This window comes from Leptonychotes weddellii, chromosome 10 (assembly GCF_054177405.1).
Source record: "Leptonychotes weddellii isolate Sample4059 chromosome 10, ASM5417740v2, whole genome shotgun sequence".
NCBI classification, from domain to species: domain Eukaryota; kingdom Metazoa; phylum Chordata; class Mammalia; order Carnivora; family Phocidae; genus Leptonychotes; species Leptonychotes weddellii.
The window spans coordinates 35926641-35939486 of NC_138378.1; the positions used below are offsets into that span (position 1 = coordinate 35926641).

The 12846-nt window shown below is 38.7% G+C and overlaps 1 protein-coding gene across 1 annotated transcript in view; it reads left to right on the plus strand.

Moving 5' to 3' along the window:
* The first annotated feature begins 281 nt into the window (after positions 1-281).
* The window catches only part of MACROD2 (mono-ADP ribosylhydrolase 2), a 412997-nt gene continuing 400432 nt past the window's right edge, over positions 282-12846 (plus strand). Inside the window, exon 1 of the mRNA XM_081833248.1 lies at positions 282-350. The gene's annotated coding sequence lies outside the window, so the exon portion shown is untranslated. The remainder of the gene's footprint in view (positions 351-12846) is intronic.

Consider the following 12846-nt stretch of genomic DNA (forward strand, 5'->3'; position numbering starts at 1 on the left):
CATTTTTAATTGATTCTGTTGTAGAATTGAAGAGACAGTTAAATCCTTCATTGCTTGTTAGCACTAGACTGATATACGACTGACCCCCTTAATGCCTTGTGTGTATGATCATAGGCTTCACATACTTGTATACCTTACTAAGGCCTGCCTTGCTCAGTAGTAATTGGTTGAATTGAATACTGCTTAAATGAGAAAAAATTAGTGTCATACCATGATTGAATTCTCTCTTGCCTTCATCTTTCTTTGTTAATTTGTTTTATTCTGCTCTTCACGTAGGTTTCCCAAATGAGCCTGCTTCTGTCATTGCCCTCAGCACCATTAAGGAATGGCTGGCCAAGAATCATCACGAGGTAGGAGGAACAACATAATTAGCAAACATTTAAGATGGCGTCATTTGATCTGCAATTTCAAAAAAACCCAAAATATATCCATAAATATCAAGTAAACATAATCATTGAGCTGAAGCTTGCCTGACCATGCTTCATTGGGGTTATATGGGTGATTGAATATTTTCCTGTAATGAATTGACTGAAGGGATTATGTTGATTGGTTTTGGTGGTGAAGGTAGGCAGAGTGATAAGATTCACTTAGCCATGATCTCATTTTTACATCTTTGGATAGTATGAGTTTTGTGTGTAAAAGAGAGAATAGGATGGATTTCATTAAGATTAAGGGATTGTCCTATGCTATTTTCCTTAAAGCGTTATCTTTGTTGACATGGTGTACGGTAATTTTTTGGTATCCTGAGGTCTCTTTATTTATAATTAATCATTTCCATAAAGTAACTTCTGAGTGTGAGATTAGAGTAGGCCTGGATAATTGATAGCTAAATCCTCATGATCAGGATTTTTTATGAAACTAAATGCTTCTCTCAGACTTTTCACCATGCCTCCTATTCTGCTTATTTAATAAAATCTTTAGGATATGTTTAGTGATGAACAGGAGAATTACTCAAGCTAACAAAGCAACACAATAAGACACTGTGGAGGTTAGATTTCAGAGTTTTGGCAACTAACCTATTGTAACAACAAATAGGTTTCATACAATGCACAGCCTTGTGTATTTTTCTTCCGATTTTGTTATTCTCCTCAGATATTCATGTGAGTGCTATAAAGAATATTGGTCCATTTATGATATACCATGAATTTAGCTTTCTTCTTGGGTAGAACAATGAATATTAGGCAATGTTTGGTTATGGAAACAGACTATGGGAGTTTGCTATAATATGGGAGTAGCTCTTGGTGCCTTTGTGTGTTTAAAGAAATAGCAGTGTCATTTTCTGCTAATTGTTATAATTTCAACATTTCTTAAGTAGATACAGAAATTATTAATCTCCAGTAGGAGTAAAGACCACATGGCCAAACATATCCATTTCAGTGCTTGTTCTTTCTCCTCCTCTTACTATGAAAGATATATAACTTCAATTTAGAGGATGACCATAATAACATCAAAAAAAAAGCAGAATTTTTTTTAAAAAATAGTTAAAATAGCCAGTTTACAAAACATGTCTTTGACACGTATTATTTTCACAACAATCTCATGAAATGTCTAGGTATCGTTATCCTTATTCTCATCTAGAATCAAAAGGTTAAATGACCTTCTCAGGACTTCAGAGTCACAGAGCCAAGAGTCTGACTCTGTCCTCTGACTCCAAAAGCCATTCATCTTTGGAGGGATCCTGAGGCCAGGGAGAGAAGTTTTAGTCCCTTTGACCATGGTATTTTTAGTGTATCTCTTGGTTACAGTAAAATCTCCTCACCTGGACCATCTGCTTAGCAAAAACAGAGAGTGTTTCATGAATGAAAGTTGATAATGGAGCTAGTATATTGGTGTAAACCCATTATTTCCACCAACATAATAATCCAAGGGTATTCCCTACTGATAGATTTACATGTGTCATGTTGGCATGTGAGGGAAGTACACACATCCACCCAAAAATCATCATGGAGATGATTATGAAGAGCAAACATGTTGGTTGTATTTACAGCTCATTGACAAATCCTACTGATGGATTTTCTCTAGTTAAACTATTCAGAAGTTTATTTTCCATAGAAATGTGTTAACTTAGTGTTTCCCACTTAATGGTTGGTGCCCTGATTTCCTTGTTAGCTTATTCTGACTTTGAGTCTGTTCTTTTGCTTTCATATCTTTTTCTTGCTCATTTCTTGGGTCTGTTGTATAAAAATTTAGGTATTTTGGATTGAGGAACACAACTGTTATTGCCATTGTGACTTTAAACATGTCATGTGCTAATTCTTTTTTAAAAGGTTTCTTGTTTCAACATGCATTGGTTAATTTAAACAAGTTAATTTAAACAAGTCAGGTTTTACTTAATAAATGAATTATAAGTGGTAGGGAATAGATAAAAGCTATATAAATTTATTATCTTGCAATATTTTGATTTACTTTTTGCTCTGTTAAAAAACAAGCAAAGTAGGTTAGGCACTTATGAAAGACTATTACTTCTCAGTCAGTTGTCTCTTCACTGGAGTATAATTTTGACATTCTCATTGTTTAAGTTATTCATTAATTCACTCATATGACAAATATTTGATAAATACCTCACTAAGCACCAGAAATTTCTAGATATGAGGGATAGAGTACTGAAAAACAAAATCCTCTTCTTTTGATATTCATAGTCTAGGAAAAGAGACATCAACAAATAAAGAGATAAGATAGTTCAAAGGCAAAGTAAAACAGGGTAACTTGATAGTGAATTATTGGAGGATGTGGTTTTAGATGATTTAGAAAGGGCTCTGAAGATGTAATCTTGGGACAAAGATTTGTATGATAGGAAGGGGTAAGCCAACTACAAAAAGGTCTTGAAGTAGAACATTCCACATAGAGGGAACAACAAGAGAACAACCCTGATGGGAAAATGAGTTTACTGTTTGCAATTAATGGTAAGAGAGACAATGCAGTTGGATTAGAGACATAAAAGAATGGCAGGAAACAAATTTAGACAAATAGGTAGGGGTCAGATCATAGAGTGTTGTGGTTCATGGAGAAACTTGGATTTTTATTCTAAGTCTAGTGGCAAGTTGTTGAGAGTTTGGGGCAGGGAGTGGCATGATGAGATTCACCTTTAAAATGACAAAAGGCTGGCTGCTGGAAAAGGGACTTGAGAGACCTCAGAATAGGAAAAGGAAGACTGATGAAGAGGATCCTGTAGTAAATCCAGGCAAGAGATGAGGATTCTTTCAAATACAGCAATGGTAGAAAAGGAGGTAACAGCATCAGGTTTGGAAATTTTTTTTTGACAATAGAGCCAGCAGGACTTGGGGATTATCTCAGATAGGCTAGCTCATGCTGCAGTTACAAACAACTTACAAATCTTAGTGCCATAAAACAACAAAGTTTTATTTTTTGCTCACACTATTTATATGTCTTGAGTCAGCAAAGGGCTCTGGCTTAGTCAGGAACCCAGGCTGACAGACACTCTACCATGTGAAATATCATCTATCACATGATAGGAAAAGATAGACAATTAAGTAATAGTTCTTAAATGCTTCTACAAAGGAATGATGCATATAACTTTTTTCTCTGTCATTTCACTGTCCAGAGCAAGGCACCCAGGAGACAAGGAAATGCAGTTCTCTCATATGTTCAGAAGAGAGGCAACTGTATATCAATGAACAGTAGTAATGTCTATCATAGCTATAAATCAGATGTGGTATATGGGAAAAATGGGAGAGTCAAGTTTTGACCTGAGCCCCTGTGTAAATATTGGTGCATTTACTGAGAAACTTGGTAGAGGAACATGTTTAGATGATAAACAGAAAGAAAACAATAATTGCATTGCAGATAGTTAAACTTGAGATGATCTTAGATATACAATGAAGGTTTCCAATAGAAAGCTGGTTACTTGAGACTAAAGCTCAGAAAAGAAGTCAGATAGAAGGACATGGTAAAATTGATCAGATTATCATAACTTTAACTTGGGTTTGGGTCTTGTTTGAGATTAGCTGCAAGAAATAGAAAAACACTCAAGCTAAATTATATAAGGAAGATATATTGTATGAGTGAACTATATAAAAAAAAAAAAAGTCTTGAAATTCAAGAGCTAGAACTAGAGCAGGATCTCATGAGTGACCAGAATTGCAAACTATAAATCCAATAAGAAGCAAGGGAGTTCATTTACATTCTCTCTCAATCTCTCTCATATCTCTGTTTCGTTGATTTTTTTTTTCACATTATCTTCACTACCCATTTACCTGCTTAATATGGCCCCATGATGACTGGGACCCAATCGTGAGTCATTGAGCCCTGCTTAAGGCAAAGCCAGGGTTGAGGTTGGTGGGCAAAGTTGCATCTTCTGGATCTTTCAGCTCGTTATGTCCCCTAAAATTTTCCTTTTAAAAAATAGGGAATCCATGTAAATGTGCCTTCTATCAGTGGCCATACTTCTCTCAGTCAGATAAATATGCAATTCAAACTTCATGATTTTTGATCTTTGATAATTGATGTTGTCATATGATTAGTGAGCCCTCACATTTCACCATTTATTTCCCCTCTGATTTCTAAACCATCAGGAAAGGACACTTTTTTTTTTTTCAATAATAGTTGATTTGATTCTATTTAATTACACAAATCACCCCAGTCTGTGTGGCTGGACATTTTCACATTCAGAGAGGCTTCTCTGGAGCATTTGGGCCCAATAGACATGACTAGGGAAAATATGTTCTGTCATCCACCATTGACTTGTTTCATTTACCCAAAGTATGAACTGTGAGGATGCTGCTATCACCACATATTTAGTGGGACTCAGGGACCTGAGGTAGCCCAGCTGAACAAAGAGTACAGTTGGCTCTGACTGCAGCAGCTCTAGAGGAAGAGATAGAGCAGTGTTTTAATGAAAAAAGGAAAATCCTCAAGAGGCTGTAATTGGGGCAGAAAAATGACTTACCAGGACTAAGAAACATAATGACTTCTTATTGAAAAATTGCAAAGCAAAAAAGAATATTCCCTGCTAAGACTTGAATTATTGTTCTCAGAAAACCAGAGAGCTGAATTATCCTACAAAACCAAAATACAAAGAAATGGAAATCATGACTGAAGAGGTAAGGCATGTGACAGAGAGACCCAGGGATCAAGTGTGAGGTAGGCAAGGGATGAAGATTACCCCACTGGCATTTTCGGTAAAATTAAGAATTAAGAAATTCTGAGTTCAGAAAATCAAAAGAAAAGAATATCAGACTTCACTATAAAACAAATGACAGCATGTGGCATGATAACCTTTCCATAAGTACCCATTTTTCTCAAGTAGAAACTTTATCACAGGGACAAGCAAGCAAAATAAGGGATAGTTATGGAAATGAGCAGCAGAAATGCAGCCCAGACTCTCAACTTGGGGTAGTTGCTCCATGTTATCATCTGCAGTTTCATGCATTCCTCATTTTTCATGCAGTCTAAAAATATCATTCCCTGTGAAATAGTGATTTTCCCACTCTGCAGCTCTGAGGCACCCCTTTCATATCTGGAAGTTAGCCTAAGAAATGTTTTTACAGTGCCTATTCTACTGTCCCACCCCAGAGACTCATATGGCATCTGACTATTGGTCTCTGGGGCAATGTACATACTTGTAATTTTTCCATAAAAAGCAGAAGAAGAACAGGATATCTTTCCCCTCTAAAAGCTACAAATGTCCTGATATTATATGAGATATTTCCCCATTATGGAGGTCAGGTTCAGTGATTTCAAATGCCCCAAAGGAGCAAGCATCCTGCAGCACAGAGCACCTATGTTAAGTCTTCCAAGAAGTCATCTTTGGGGGTAAGGCATCTAAGATGAAGATTCCAAGATGGAAGATCAGTGAATTTTCTGGGTACTTTTAAATGTGGAAACACTAAAGTACTAATCAGTTGGAGCATGGCAGAAACCTGAACACCCCTTATCCCCAACAGTTATAAAGCAGCGCAGAGATGGGCAGAAGCATAGCATTCTGAGAGGCTCTAATTAAAACTGTGACATGTGTAGACCTACAGGGGAAGGCTGTGTTCACCTAAGACCAGGCCCCAGCTGTATCTCTGCAGACCTTTGAAGATGGTATTGCCCAGAAATCTTTACCATTCAACCACTCCATGGGAAGTTCCTCATCTCCCTCCGCATGCTGACAGCCCCCTCCTCCACAAGCAGACCCTTTTGTTCTGGGGTGGGAACAATTCAATGGAGGATTCTTTGGTTCATTTTTGAAGGCCCTGAGTGGGCACCTGATGTGACTTAGATGTCATTGGCAGGGAAGAACCCTAGCTCTGCATTTTCAAAACCAATATCAGTTTTCTTCTCTGTAGGAGGGAGGTGAAAATTTTTTCTCATTGCATGCAGAGTTTGGGCCTCTGCCTAACATATAATATTTTTTAACTGTGCTTTTAGCACAAACAGATTGTTATTCAAAATATTAAATATCATCTACTTGTCATTTAAATTGTTAATGCTGTGCCTTCCGAGGGAAACTTGATACCTGTGGTACTGCTGTTTATCATTTTAAGTATTGTGCCTACAGATGTGTCAGGGCGTCATGAGATGCTGTGTATATGTGGCAGTGGTCCATCGAGGCAGATATCCTACTCTACAACTCGTTGCAAGCCATGGTCCCAGACCTTACCCTGTGAGCTCTAGACGTCAAGGTCAAAAGATAGTAGCCAGAGAACAAAACTTGTCTTAAGCTAAGCAATTTGAGAAAGAAGAACAAAGCTGGAGGTATCACAATTCCAGATTTCAAGATATCTTACAAAGCTGTAGTAATCAAAATAGTATGGTACTGGCACAAAAATAGACACATAGATCAGTGGAACAGAACAGAGTCCAGAAATAAGCCCATGCTTATACGGTCAGTTAATCTATGACAAAGGAGAAAAGACTATACAATGGGAAAAAGACTGTCTTTCAAATAAACAGTGCTGGGAAAACTGGACAGCTAGAGGCAAAAGAATGAAACTGGATCACTTTCTAACACCAGACACAAAAATGAACTCAAAATGGGTTAAAGATCTAAAGTGAGACCTGAAACCATAAAATCCCTAGAAGAGAACACAGCAGTAATTTCTTTGATGTTGGCTATAGCAACATTTTTCTAGATTTTCTCCTAAGGCAAAGGAAACAAAAACAAAATAAACTATTGAGACTATAGCAAAATAAAAAGCTTTCACATAGTGAAGGAAATGACCAACAAAACAAAAAGGCAATCTACTGATAGGGAGAAGATATTTGCAAATGATATATCTGATAAGGGGTTAATATACAAAATATATAAAGAACTTACACAACTCATCACCAAAAAACCCCCACAAATAATCCGATTAAAAATGGGCAGAGGAGGGATGCCTGGGTGGCTCAGTCGGTTAAGCGTCTGCCTTCGGCTCAGGTCATGATCCCAGGGTCCTGGGATCGAGTCCCGCATCAGGCTCCCTGCTCTGCGGGGAGCCTGCTTCTCCCTCTGCCTCTGCCTCTCTCTCTCTCTGTCTCTCATGAATAAATAAATAAAATCTTTAAAAAAAAAAATGGGCAGAGGACCTCAATAGATATTTTTCCAAAGAAGACATACAAATGGCCAAAAACGTGAAAAAATGCTCAACATCACTAATCATCAGGGAAATACAAATCAAAACCACAATGAGATATCACCTCACACCTGTCAGAATGGCTAAAATCAAAAACATAGGAAAAACTGTTGGCAAGGATGTAGAAAAGAAAGGGAACCCTTGTGCACTATTGGTAGGAGTATAAATTGGTGTAGCCACTGTGGAAGACAACATGGAGATTCCTCAAAAAAATAAAAATAGAATACCATATGATCCAATAATTCTACTACAGGGTATTTATTCAAAGAAAACAAAAACACTAATTTGAAAAGGTATATGCATCTCTCTGTCTACTGTAGCATTATTTACAATAGCCAAGGTCCATTGGAAGAGACCCAAGTGTCCATCAATAGATAAATGGATAAAGAAGATGTGAAATATATAGATATATAGATATTATATATAGGATATATATTATATAGGATATAATATATATATTATATTATATAGGATATATTATATCTCATATATATATATATATTACACAGCCAAAAAAAGGATGAGATCTTGCCATTTGTGACAATATGATGGACCTAGAGTTTATGCTAAATGAAATAAGTCAGACTGAGAAAGACAGATACCATACAATTTCACTATATGTGGAAGCTAAGAAACAAAAAAAAAAATGAATAAATAAATAAAAAGCAGAATCAGACCTATAGGGGCGCCTGGGTGGCTCAGTCGTTAAGCGTCTGCCTTCGGCTCAGGTCATGGTCCCAGGGTCCTGGGATCGAGCCCTGCATCGGGCTCCCCGCTCAGCGGGAAGCCTGCCTCTCCCCCCTCCGCTCCCCCTGCCTGTGCTCTTCTCTCAATGTGTCTCTCTCTGTCAAATAAATAAATAAAATCTTTAAAAAAAAAAAAAAAGAATCAGACCTATAAATACAGAGAACAAACTGATGTTTGCCAGAGGGAAGGGGGTAAGGGAATAGGCAAGATGGGTGAAGGGGAGTGGGAGGTGCAGGCTTCCAGTTATGGAATGAACAAGTCACAAGAATCAAAAGCAAACAGTAAATACAGTCAGTGATATTGTAATAGCATCTTATGGTGGCAGATGGTAGCCACACTCGTGGTGAGCACAGTGTAACATAAAGAAAAGCTGAATCACTATGTTGTACACCTGAAACTAATGTCATGTAGTGTGCCAACTATAGTCAAATGAAACAATTTTAAAAATAAATAAGCAAACACTGTGTCATTAAAAAAAAAAAAAACCCAGAAAAAAATTAGTTTTCGGCACATATTTGGTGACCTTTAGAAGTAAAGATGCTGGTTTCTTTTTTTTTTTTTAAAGATTTTATTTATTTATTTATTTGAGAGAGAGAGAGAGCACACATGAGAGGGGGGAGGGTCCGAGGGAGAAGCAGACTCCCTGCCAAGCAGGGAGCCCGATGCGAGACTCGATCCCGGGACTCCAGGATCATGACCTGAGCCGAAGGCAGTCGCTCAACCAACTGAGCCACCCAGGCGCCCTATTTATTTATTTATTTTATAGATTTTATTTATTTATTTGACAGAGAGAGAGAGAGCTCATGAGAGGGGGGAGGGTCCGAGGGAGAAGCAGACTCCCCGCCGAGCAGGGAGCCCGATGCGGGACTCGATCCCGGGACTCCAGGATCATGACCTGAGCCGAAGGCAGTTGCTCAACCAACTGAGCCACCCAGGCATCCCAAGATATTGGTTTCTACTGAGTAGAAGCAGCTATACTGCCGCCTTCCCCTGCCTTCCAACATTCCGACAAACAGCCACAAAGTAGTGAAAAAGGTAAACCAATTCGTCTACCCCAGAAAACAGAGTTGGGAATCCCTTGAAGAAGTGCACATTCAGCCTCTGGAAAGATTCATATGCTATTCTCGTGCTAATGTGACAAGATCAGGGACATGGCCACTTGTTTTCTCATCACAGATCACAAAAGAACCGTCACACTATAGTTCTGGTGCCAAGACTATTTTTTCCCCTTCTTGGCAGAGGTCTTTGAACATATGCAGTGTTAAAAATTGTCACTTTTATTTCAGAATCACATTATGGACCACCAAAAAAACCCCAGTGTGGGGCCTGCCTTATGTCACCGACACAGAACACCTTAGGATCTTTCTTCAAAGGGGGACTTAAATAAAACATGAAATGATACTTCCATTTCTAATGAGAAAATTACATCCCTCACCCCAAGTTTCAATTCTTGTGGTCGATTCTTTACAGAAATGCAATGCACATAATGCACCATCCTTCAGTTCTACACAACACAGGGGTGTGGTTAACATCCAGAGAGATCTGAAAGCAGCAAATGAAGTGCTCAGTGTTTTCCCTGGGGAATGTCTTTTTATGTCTCTAGAACATTATTTAGGTATGTATGCTGGTCTTAGCTGTTGGTGTAAAAAAATGTCAAAATATGTGTGTTTGGAAAAATAAATTCCATCTTAAAATATTCAGGTTCTGTGTAAGAATGTGGCTATGGTAATAATAATCATCATCCTAATATGCTGCTATAAAAATGTATCCTTTGACTAGCCCAAGCATGATCTTCAGGTGGAAACCATGATGCTCATTGGCTGTGACATAATTAAAGAAAATTATTCCCAGACTTTGCACATATGCCATGCTCCTTTCGCTCTTCAAAACCCCGATGACTTGCAGTTTGTTTTCTCTTTCCATCCCATCAATTTATATTCCTGCTTTCCTCCTTCCTTTCTTGCCCTCCTTCTTTCTTCCCCACCCTTTTTCCCCTCCATCTCTTTCATACACACACACACACACACACACACACACACACACACACACACACACACACTACTTTCCCATTCACAGATGGTCTATGTTGAGATTTGCCCCAAGCAGTTACATCAGTAGTCAGAAGTGAGTTTTATCTCCGTATCGTATGAATCCCAGTCTGCCTTGTTAGAGTGAAAGTCATGCCCCAAGGAAGTGTCTGCCTTTCACGGTGGGAGTGTGCAAGAGCTTGGTGTCACAATAGATCACCCCACATTAGAGCTTGCCAGGTGGACAAATCCACTTACCTCTCCATCCCTACAGTGCTTTAGCATCTACAACACGCCTGCCCCAGTTCTTAGAGCCAGAAATTAGAGACCCTTGCTATTGCCTCCATAACCCCATTCACAGCAATAAAAAGCAAAATATATGATACAATATACATTTTGCTGCTTTAGTTAGTGAGCCCACTTCCAGTTAGCCAGTAGGCTTGGGGTACAGAGGGTTTTCATCAAAGACTTTTAGGCATTGAGGTAATGTTGCCCAAGTACATTTTCCCTAGTCTCACTTTGTGTAGAGATCTCTGTAAAGTCTAATGATTTTTTTTCTTCCAGCAGGGGATGTCTGGATAATCAAGGTCCCAGGGTGCCCTAGTGACACCAACCTACAGTCCCATGTAGTTCAGGGTGGCTTGTTGACTTCTGTACTGACACATAATTGACATATGTCCTCCTCTGCCAGCCATCCTTAGCCCAGCACAGTGTCCATTATGGTCCCATTACTTTCAGATAAATATACTCTGTCTTGGTGGGGTTATTGTTTAAATAGGTGTGGAAAATTCGTATGTGTACTGCTGTTAGATCTGGGACTCTAGAAAGAATTCTAGGAGATGTAGAGTAAGTATGTGAAATAGCTACAGAGAGAAGGAAAGGCAGTATTTTTCTGGCTCCTGATGTGTCCCATGGGCTGTGTTTGGGACACACACTGTTACCTGTTTCTGTAACACATCCTATTATATCTTCACAAAACTTTCTTCAAGGTAGGTATTTTGATCTTAAATTTTATATATGTGGTGTTGAAGCTCAAGGAAAAGGAAATTCCTAAGGTCAACTAATTGGACATTTTCTTGTTCTTATAATTCCGTTTCTGTGGTCAGCGGTGATTACTCCAAAATTGGATATCTTACCCAAACTTAGCCTTTTGAAGTACATTTGTGGGCATGGAACCTGAAGTAGGCTGATTATAGTCTTTCTCTGGGACATTTTTGCAAGCTGGAGTTGGGCAAGGAAAAGTAAGGCTACTTTGGTAGTGATCTGGAGAGATTTGGGGCACAGGAGCCACCAGTGGCCATGTTCCCTGCAATCTTGTGGAGGAGGGACGCTCTGCTTTAGGAGGATATATTGCTGAAGATGTCACTGATTGCTGGGCAGTTGGCAAAGTCATGAAGCCTGTCTGCTGGCTTGAGTGAAGAATCAAAACTAAGGCAAAATATTATATTTTAGCAAAACAGAATGACCTCCCATTTTTAGTTTTAACAACTCAAGCTAATAATTCTCAACTAGAGGAAAGAGAGGGTTGAGAATCATTTGGAGGGTGTTTCCCTGCCCAAACTACATGTTTTAAGTAGTTCTCTTTCAGAGAACCCTATGTTGAATCACTGCTTTTGATGGAAGTATTCCAGTTCCTTCAAATATGTTGGGTTAGAAAAAATAATTTGGTGTCACTGTTCTTAATAGGAAAGTGAGTAATAGCTCTTTTAAAAATTCAGCCTTTCAATATATTTTCATGCAGGGGCAAATCAAAATTTTGCCTATTTAGTTATTTACTTACTAACTAACTGCTATATCCTACTATTTCTTCAGTCTAACCTGAAGGTAGGAAATAAGTACTGACACATAATTGAGCCAGTACTGAATAAAAGCCAAGAATAAGTAGCACAGAATAGTTGTTTAAAAGAGAATGGATCCCTTTGCAAAGGATAGCTTAGAAGTCTGTGAGACTATGGGACAGCATCCAAGCCTACAGGATCAGTGAGGCCACAGTGTAATAGTAGTCCGGATCCTCTTCTACACATCCAAAATGGGAATTATGGTGCCTGGAAGCTGGGTGGGAAGAGGAAGGGTATAGTTCACCACTGCCTATTATTATCCCAAAGAAAAAGCTTAATGTGAAGATTAGAACATTGGGTTAAAAGTCAGAAAATTTGGGCTGTAATCAGCTTCTTTCACTGTCTTGTATAACCTTGGACAATTCACTCCATAGGCCATGGGTCTTCCAGCTCTAGAATTCACCACCATCGGTATTATCTTCTGGAGCATCCCCACTGATACAGCCAGTTATGCCTTTGCCCAGGTCATCAGAGCACAATCAGACCAATAGAAAGCTTTGTTCTAGGCCCTCCAGGTGACATACCAGAGCTCAAGCAGCATTTGCATATGCTGCCTTGATGTCTTTAAGATGATCCCCAACTTCCATATGGGTGTATCGTTGGATGGAGGAGGGCCCCCATGTTGCTTTTCTGTAAATGATTTGGATTATATGGTGGTTTCAAAATAGCCAACCT